At 34.4% G+C, this 8,700-nt stretch overlaps 1 long non-coding RNA gene across 1 annotated transcript; it reads right to left on the bottom strand.

The window, feature by feature from the left end:
• Positions 1 to 3,308: 3,308 nt before the first annotated feature.
• Positions 3,309 to 6,388, bottom strand: LOC113709709 (uncharacterized). Its single transcript, XR_003452776.2, has 2 exons — positions 6,046 to 6,388; positions 3,309 to 5,330 (listed from the first exon to the last, which is right to left on the bottom strand). It is a non-coding gene; the product is annotated as an uncharacterized lncRNA (long non-coding RNA).
• Positions 6,389 to 8,700: the final 2,312 nt, after the last annotated feature.

The following is an 8,700-nucleotide window of genomic DNA, read 5'->3' as shown; positions in this document are numbered from 1 at the left end:
TTAAAAACTTATAACAAATAAATTTGGCAAAAAACTCAAGTGCCAAACAGGACCATAATCCTGATAGAAATTTAGTGAACTCGAGTCTGTATAATTTGCTTAGTTGGTGTTACAATTAATTCACCTATAGGCAGAATGCAGCAATTACCTTATTACTCTTTATGTAACTCATCCTCTTTCACTTTAGGAGTACAGTTTGGACTTTCTGTCATTTAGAGGTATGTCCCCATTTTTGCTGCTGGCTAGCTATAAGATGACCCACATTTGGTGCAGCTGCTATAGCTAACTTGTGATCTTAAAATGGCACTCTCTTTGTTATGGTTCTAGTCAGGGTTTACACTTTTGGTAGAGAAAATGGAAAATTAGGCAGTCTACTTTACACCCTTTCTACCATAAAATATTTTGTTTAGATAAGTACTAGAAAACTTGTTTTCATTTAGGGATGGCAATGGGACCGGTGACCGTGGGCACCCGCCCCACTGGGGCCGGGGGCTAATGGGGAGGGGGTGGGGGGGGAACTTTTTTCCCGCTGCTTAGAAACGGGGCGGGGGCGGGGGGTGGGGGCGGGGGAGTGTAACCTTGCCCCGCCACCCGCTTTAAAAAATATATATATATAATTATATATATAATATATAATTTAATTAGTTACAAACTTATGATAATGATATTATTAATTATATGTATTATATAATATCTATTAGTATATATAATATAATTGATGTTATTAATTATACTAATAATTATATATGTGTACTATACAAATTATTAATTGGTTATACTAAATTTACTAATACTTTTATACTAAATCCCTAATTACACTTAATACAATAATATTTTATCTTAAAAAAAGCACAAGCGCAATAATGAATTAGTGATTGCATTTGTGTCAAAAGTGAAAACTTGACTACTTTAGTTATATTTATTTCATCATGTTGGATTGTATTCAAATAATTTTTATTTGATTATTTTTATAAGTTTCAATTGTAAAATTACAATGAATAATAATTTGATGATATGTTTATATTTTAGTACTTGATTATTTGCTAAAATTTAACCGTAATAAAATTATATAACAAATTTTTATTAGCCACACGGGTGGAAGCGAGGCGGGGCGAGGACGAGACGGGAGGAGAGGGGGACGGGGGCGGGGGGAGTTTGTTGGCAGCGGGGCAGGAGATGGGGGAGGGCCTAGGGTTGCAAACGAATCGAGCCGCTCGCGAGCAGCTCGAGTCGAGCTCGAGCTCAGAATATTAAGCTCGTTAGCTCGCGAGCCGGCTCGCGAGTTTGGGTATATATATATATATTTTTATTTTTATTTTTATTTAATAATAAAATTACGTATATTATATATATTTTTTATTTTTTATTTTCATAGTAAAATTACGTATATGTCCTTAATATTTTATTATTTATTAAAAAAAAATATTATTTTATTTATTTTTTTTAAATAAAATATTTATTTTTTATTTTTTTTCGAGCTCGAGCTCGAAATTTGCCGGCTCGTCGAGCTCGAGCTCGAGCTCGAGCTTGGTAAAATTTAGTCGAGACTCGGCTCGATTAGCTCAAAACTCGACTCGGCTCGGCTCGTTTGCAACCCTAGAGAGGGGTCCCCGCCCCAACCCCGCCCCGTTGTCATCCCTATTTCCATCATCTGCAAAACCCATCTTTAACCGGATTTTTAAATTGGTAGTGATATTAATCAGTGTCTGATTCTACTCTCAAACCTGTATGAAAATGGCTAGACTAATTGGCAAGGTGAACCTGCCATCAAACCTCAAACTATGCTAAGAAGCTTGAATCTCAATCTTATGCGAGTGCAAGATATATAAAACACAGAAGTGGGAATTCCAAGTAGATTTCTGAGCGTGGTGTAGTCATCATTAGGCAGAGGAAATTAATGGCCACACTTGTTTTTTATTGCCAGATTTATCTGTTTTGCAGCAAAGTTACAATTAGGGGTGTAACGATTTGAGTCGAGTTGAATTTTAGTCTAATCGAATCGAGTCTTAACTTAATTTTATGAAATTCGAAGTCAAACTCGAATTCGATGAATTCAAAATGTAAAGCTCGAGTTCAAGCTTAAAAAAATAAAAAATAAAAAAATTATTTTTAAAAAATGAATAAAATAATAATTTTTCTTAATAAATAATAAAGTATTATGGATATATATGTAATTTTACTATTAAAATAAATAAATATATATACATAATCGAATCGGCTCGTGAGCTAATGAACTAAATATCTTTGAGCTCGATTTCGATTTGATCAGTTCGAATTCAACTTGAACTCAACGTTGATCGAACTTGAATTGAACTTGGACTCGAACTGCTCGTGAGCAACTTGCAAGCACGTTGATTCGTTTACAATCCTAGTTACAACAAAATGGCTTCGTCTGGGAAGGATGAATCTACGTACTTAACTGATTGATTGATCACGGAGTTTAGGTCCTAGTGCTCTTGGAAATGGAGTTAAGTACTAACTAAGGTTGAGTATAGATCTCAAAAATCATTTGCTGGTGGATTCTCGATGCTACATTTGCAGCTGACAAAGGTTATCATAATTAAGGCAAGAGGGCAAGTAACCAAGCTAAAGAAGAAAGCGCTAGAAGGGTTACTAAACTATTGTATATTTCCTTTTCATTGTATGAACTATTCCAACAACAATCATGTTCTTTGATTTGACTGCGTTGCAACTTGCGAAGGGTTACTAAACTGAACATGCATTTTTTTTTTAACGGAGATGATAATAGTTGTATAACCTAATCTATTCTATACTAAGGGGGAAGAGACAGACCTAAGGAGGCCCAGAAAAAATCCGAAGGGGACTAAATCACCATCGAATCAAACGAGTGCACAACACACCCATCTGAATTTTTTTTGAAACAAACCACTTAAATGTAGCATTTTAGTGGGAAGCAAGGGTTCAAGCTAGGTGATGGCCAACAGCCTAAAGGTTAGTGGTTCTGAACATGCATGTCACTAGTCGAAACTTTTCGAATGCGTATACTTTCATCATTTTGTCCCCGAGTTTCTAAAAGCCAGACCACAAGTATAATTACACTAAAGAAGAAAGCATTAAAACGTAATTCAGTCTTTCTTTTTAGTAACACTTTCCCAAAGATGGAACTGTTTTAACTGTGAAAACGTGATCAAGGTCGAAATTTGTATTAGCTGTTCAACACAAGAGTTCAACGATTATAGCTTGCCTTCTACCCCGCAAAAAGGAAACAGTATTTTTTTTTTTCAACAACAACGACAATATTAATATATATATATATATATATTAACACTTAAAAGAACAAGAATTAATTACAAAAAGGGGCAATCACCCTCTCATCATTCCTAGCTACTTCTATTAGCCAAATTGCGAAATCATTTACCCATTCTACGTCATTAACTAGTTTTGCTTCAAAATGTGCTAACATATGACTTGCTACATTAACTGTTCTAGATACAAAAGAAATTATGCATTGGTCAAAACCTTGTGTTGATTCACCAATGTCTTCTAGGCTCCAAAATGGTTGCTAGATGTCCATCCTGCACGTTGTTGTTACTGATTTGGTCAATGACTGTTTTGCAGTTTGATAGGATTGCAATTTTCCTTTAACCTACTTTTCTTGTCATTTGGAGTGCCATTCTAATGGTTAACATTTCTTCCATTAGAGCATCTCTTTTCTTCCTTTTACTAATCACTTTGCTCTCACGATCTTTCCTGTCCAATGCCTTGCAATTATTCCTTTCCCCGTTCTGATCATCCTTGCATTTATAGCTGCATCCATATGGATTCTGATGATTCTCTCTTGTGATGGTACATTTCTCTGTTCCATCTGGTTTGGAGCTGCTCCTCCTCGTTTCTGCATTGTTTCCTGTCATGTTGCCTCTTCAAATTGAATCCATTCTTGTTGTGCCTTCATAACAATGTCTCTTGCTTCTCCGTTTTGCTATTCAAACACAAACTTGTTTCTTGCTTCCAATATCAACCATAAGATGTTTGTTGTCAGGTTGATTTGTTCCATGCCTTGTTCCTTCGTTCTTGTCTGAACTACAGCCTCCCACCATCGCCACATGTTAGTTTGGAGATCCCTTAGTCCTTCCCATCTTACTGGTGCTGTCTTCCAGACTATTTGGGCAATTGGACATTGGAAGAACATGCGTTCCATTGTTTCTACTTCCTCTCCTTTTCTTGTCCCATAAACAACATGAATTATGGAACAACATGAACTAAAATATAAATACAGCTGATATAAAGGCACGGTAACATAAACAACCGAGCAAACACCCACGAGAAAAGATTCTTGCCATTAATTCCATTTGACTAGCGAAGTAAATCACTGGCAAACTCAGGTACGGGAAGAGAACTTATTAGTTGTCAAGAAAAACAGTTTATGTTCCTGACAAACTCAGCCAAAAGGCTAAAAACTCTACCACATATTATTGTTGACAGTGATGATGGTGTGGATAAAGCCAGGCTTCGGATCCTCTGACACAATAAGGGCAGCCCTCTACCAGGGGTGACCTTTCTGCCTCAAATTTCTTCAAGGCTGGTCTTTTCAATCCTCCAATCTCTTACCCTTCCTTTTTAGTGCTGCCACTTCCATGTTGTCCAGCAGCGTTCCTCCGCCATGCTTTCCACTACAAATGGAACATGTGATGCCCCGTTGACCTCTAGGAAACACCACATCAGCTTCTGAATTCTCACAAGTCATAACCATCTCTTTTCCAGTCTCTAAGTTGCTGGACGAGTCCAAAACTCTTGGTTCTTTTTTGTCACCACTGCAGTCGCTGATTTTGTCATTGTAATCGGATACATTAGCATAATTGCTTCCACTAAAGCTAGCATTTGATCCATTTTCAAGGGGACGCCTCTTGGTACTCAAGGTCACAAAGAAGAGCCTTACCAAGCCATCCATACGTTTCTCTTGAGATTTTTCTTTTTCTTTTTTTTTTTTTTGGTTTGCCCCCAAAAAAGTTCAACCCATAAAACAATTGATGATTTTGATGGTCTTTTAATTTTATTGTATTTGCTTTTGAATGCAAGAATAAACATTGGTTGAATAGAGAGGGGTACAAACCCTTTAGTTCTCTCCTTCTACCCAAAAAAAAGGAAATAATTTTGATTGTTATGTCCGACTGACCAGTTTCTGAAGGCTTTTTGAATTAGTAATAGGGAAGGGAAATTCCTTTTTTAAGTTTTATTAAGCAACACTAAATAATTGCATAAATGCATCCAATAATCAGTTGAACCGATTAATTTTGCTTCCAGAAACTGAGAAATGCTTGAATAGATCCAGTAGTTAAGAGCATGCCACAATCTTCTGCAATTTCTACTCTCTGTAGAGTAATATTTCATCCAGAAAATAGGGAATTTGTTCGTCAGACAAATCATTGAATAGGCGAATTACGAGTCAAAAAGTCACACCTCATGTGTGTACAAAATAAAGAGGAAAAAATTATAAGAAATAAAAGATGCAAATTATTGGGAGCCATTGGAGGTCTTATTAGGCTTGTCAGTGATTGTAATCTCTTTTTCTGTTTGGAAAAGGTAGTACCATTTTGTCATTTGTTGTGAGGGAAAAGGAAAATTAAAAATTAACACCAGACCCATTCTTTCCCTCTTTATACAGATATACATATATATATATATATATATATATATATATATATATATATCAAAATAGAGATGTATGTGTTGTCTATGAATATGGATTCTTGATTTGAAAACATAGCATACAAATTGCTCTTCTGCCATAAGGTCCATAATATACTATGTAACGAACAAAGTCTTACAGAGAAATGTTTTAGTTATACAAATCAAGGGGAGTGCGATTATAAGTAGAAGATTTAGATTCAAAACCTTCTTTGAATATATATATATATATATATATATATATATATATATATATATATATATATATATATATATATAGAGAGAGAGAGAGAGAGAGAGAGGAGGGGAAATTGTAAAATCCACTAGGAATGCTTTGGATGGAAAAGGCAAACTTTGCAAGAATAATATATGAAGTGTAACAACTAATATATAAAGTACCTGTTTGCACCAAGAATTGATTCCATCGTACATGTAAGAATGAATATGTGCCCAATTTCCTGCGCAACAACTACCATATCAAGAGCGTAAAACTTTGAGTGATATGCAAATTCCATGGGCGAAAGCAAGATCAAAATAATAGATTAACGTTTTCTGTTCGAAAGACAGATTAACGATCTTGAAAAGAAATCATCTGAAATTTGGCATCCCAAATAGGATACTAGAACTGTAAACAAATGAAAATTCCACATTTCTGCCTGCGGCTTAAAGTATTTGACGAAAGCACATATATTCATGTTTGGTTGGTAATGGTGACTTGGTGTGGGTAGAACACTAGAACGTAGAAATGAATTAGTCAGTCGCCTTAAAGTTCAAACTTCAAAGTCGAGTCCAAGTCTATGCATAGGACAACAGCGTTGATCAAAGTTATTGCTTTTCCCTTACGGAACAGCAGACGACGACCATCACCATCACCATCAACAGCGTCGGAACAGAAGAAAGATCAGCAAATCTTTTTGACTTGCTCGATGAAGATGAATAGAACTTGAGTTTTTAATACCCGGGATTTCAGCTCGGTTGGATTTATATTCAACAATGGCAAAAAGTTTCCAAGAGCAGTACCAGATCCACGACTTGTCTAATTATTCGGTACGCTATGAAAAGTTTAATGCTAATTTGCTTTTGAGTTTTGAGGGCGCACCGGCTGACTGACAGGTACGTGTCTACTCGGGTGAATGTTTTGGCACGCGATCTATGACCAAAATTTTCCGTTTATTTGTCTTGCTTGTGAGGTTCATGAATAATAGCTAGTCCATATAAAGTAGATAATTTATGATAGTAATTTTGTTGAAGAGGCAAATAGTGAAAATGATTAATTCTCTTTTATTGAGGCATTTGGTTTATGGTATCGTGAAGTCATTCTATAATGTAAATTTTTGTTAAAAAGGAAGTACTAAAAGTGATTGATTTTATTCTATTAAGCCAATTTAACGTGTGCTGTGTATTTCAAATCTCTTCTTATTTTTTAAATTTCACTCCTTTTCTTGCTGAAAAAAAATTATTTGAAAAATTTTTTTTAATTAAAAAAAGAATTGTCCTGCGTACTAGTCTAGCCATTCCCATTTCTTGTAAATTATTTAATACTTCATATCCAGCTTTGCCATCTATATTCCATTCATAAATTGAATTTCCATCATATTTAATAGTACGAAATTTAGATCTTTCTTCATATTGAATATCTGGAGGACTAGGTCTAGGATAATAATTTTTTGTACTTACCATCTTCCAATTTATGACAGTAATTTTGTTGAAAAGGCAAATAGTGAAAATGATTAATTCTCTTTTATTGAGGCATTTGGTTTATGGTATCGTGAAGTCATTCTATAATGTAATTTTTGTTAAAAAGGAAGTACTAAAAGTGATTGATTTTATTCTATTAAGCCAATTTAACGTGTGCTGTGTATTTCAAATCTCTTCTTACTTTTTAAATCTCACTCCTCTTCTTGCTGAAAAGAAATTATTTGAAAATTTATTTTTAAAAAAATTAAAAAAAGAATTGTCATGCGTACTAAATTTCTGAGTCAAAAGTGAAAGAGGATCTTTCAATAAGTTAAGGTTAAGGATGTTCGAAGAGCTTTCAATAGGTTAAGTCTAAGGATTTTGTAAGATCTTAAACCAAATGTATTAACTTTTTGAGTGGAAGTGAAAGAGTCTTTCAATAAGGTTAGGGCTAAGAATTTTGTAAGATCGTGCATGAACAAGCTGCCTGGCAAACTCTAATGACGTGAGTTGCACCAAGGACCGTTATTATAAGAGTTAAAGGTGGAATATTTGTCACTCCAATTTGAGAAATTATTTAAGAAACAAGCAATATATGACTACTACATTAACTTCTTTTTTTTTTTTTTAACTTTTCTCTTTCTTCTCAGTTAATAGGACAAAATGATAGAATTTCTTCATTCTAATTGATTAAATTTTCGACCCAGATAAATGAGCTGTTCACGAAGACAGTAGGAAAGCATGTCATGCCTCGAATAAGGATACATGTGCATGAGCAAGGCAAATATGTCCTTTGAGTGTTGAAAGAAACAGCAGCATTAGACCTTAGAATGCTAAGAAAATTCCCTGTCTGTGTGTCCCTACAATTATTCATGACTTTTGTGGTCCGCATATTATTTGTATTTAGTTCTGTCTCGAGATCTGCTTATTTCAATTGGAGCACCTGGCTTTTGATAAAACTAAAGTATGAAAGGAAATCTGAAATCTAAAATTGGAATCCGCTAAATTATTGAATTGTTAAATAGTAACTTTGGTACATTTAAGCCTATATCACATTAAGTGATAAGTGAATAGCTTATCGCTTAGTTTTTGAAGCAAGTTTTGTCTAAAAAAAATTCAGTGCCACTTAACTAATTTTGATGTTCTATTTTTTGTTATCAAATGTATCTAAATATGTTAAAATCTCAACCCATTAAATTTAAGTATTGAATTGGATTATCAAATAGGGTATATCTCAATTTTAAGACATCCGGTATAATTGAATTATTCCTCCTATTTCTTGGAAAAATTGTGTAAATTAATGCTGGAGCCATGTTTGGTAGAAACTATTCGTTGACTATATAATTCAAAAACATGGGGTTGTAAATAGGAGTTCTT

This window comes from Coffea arabica, chromosome 9c (genome assembly GCF_036785885.1).
Source record: "Coffea arabica cultivar ET-39 chromosome 9c, Coffea Arabica ET-39 HiFi, whole genome shotgun sequence".
NCBI lineage: Eukaryota > Viridiplantae > Streptophyta > Magnoliopsida > Gentianales > Rubiaceae > Coffea > Coffea arabica.
This window is presented reverse-complemented; position numbering and strand designations above follow the sequence as displayed.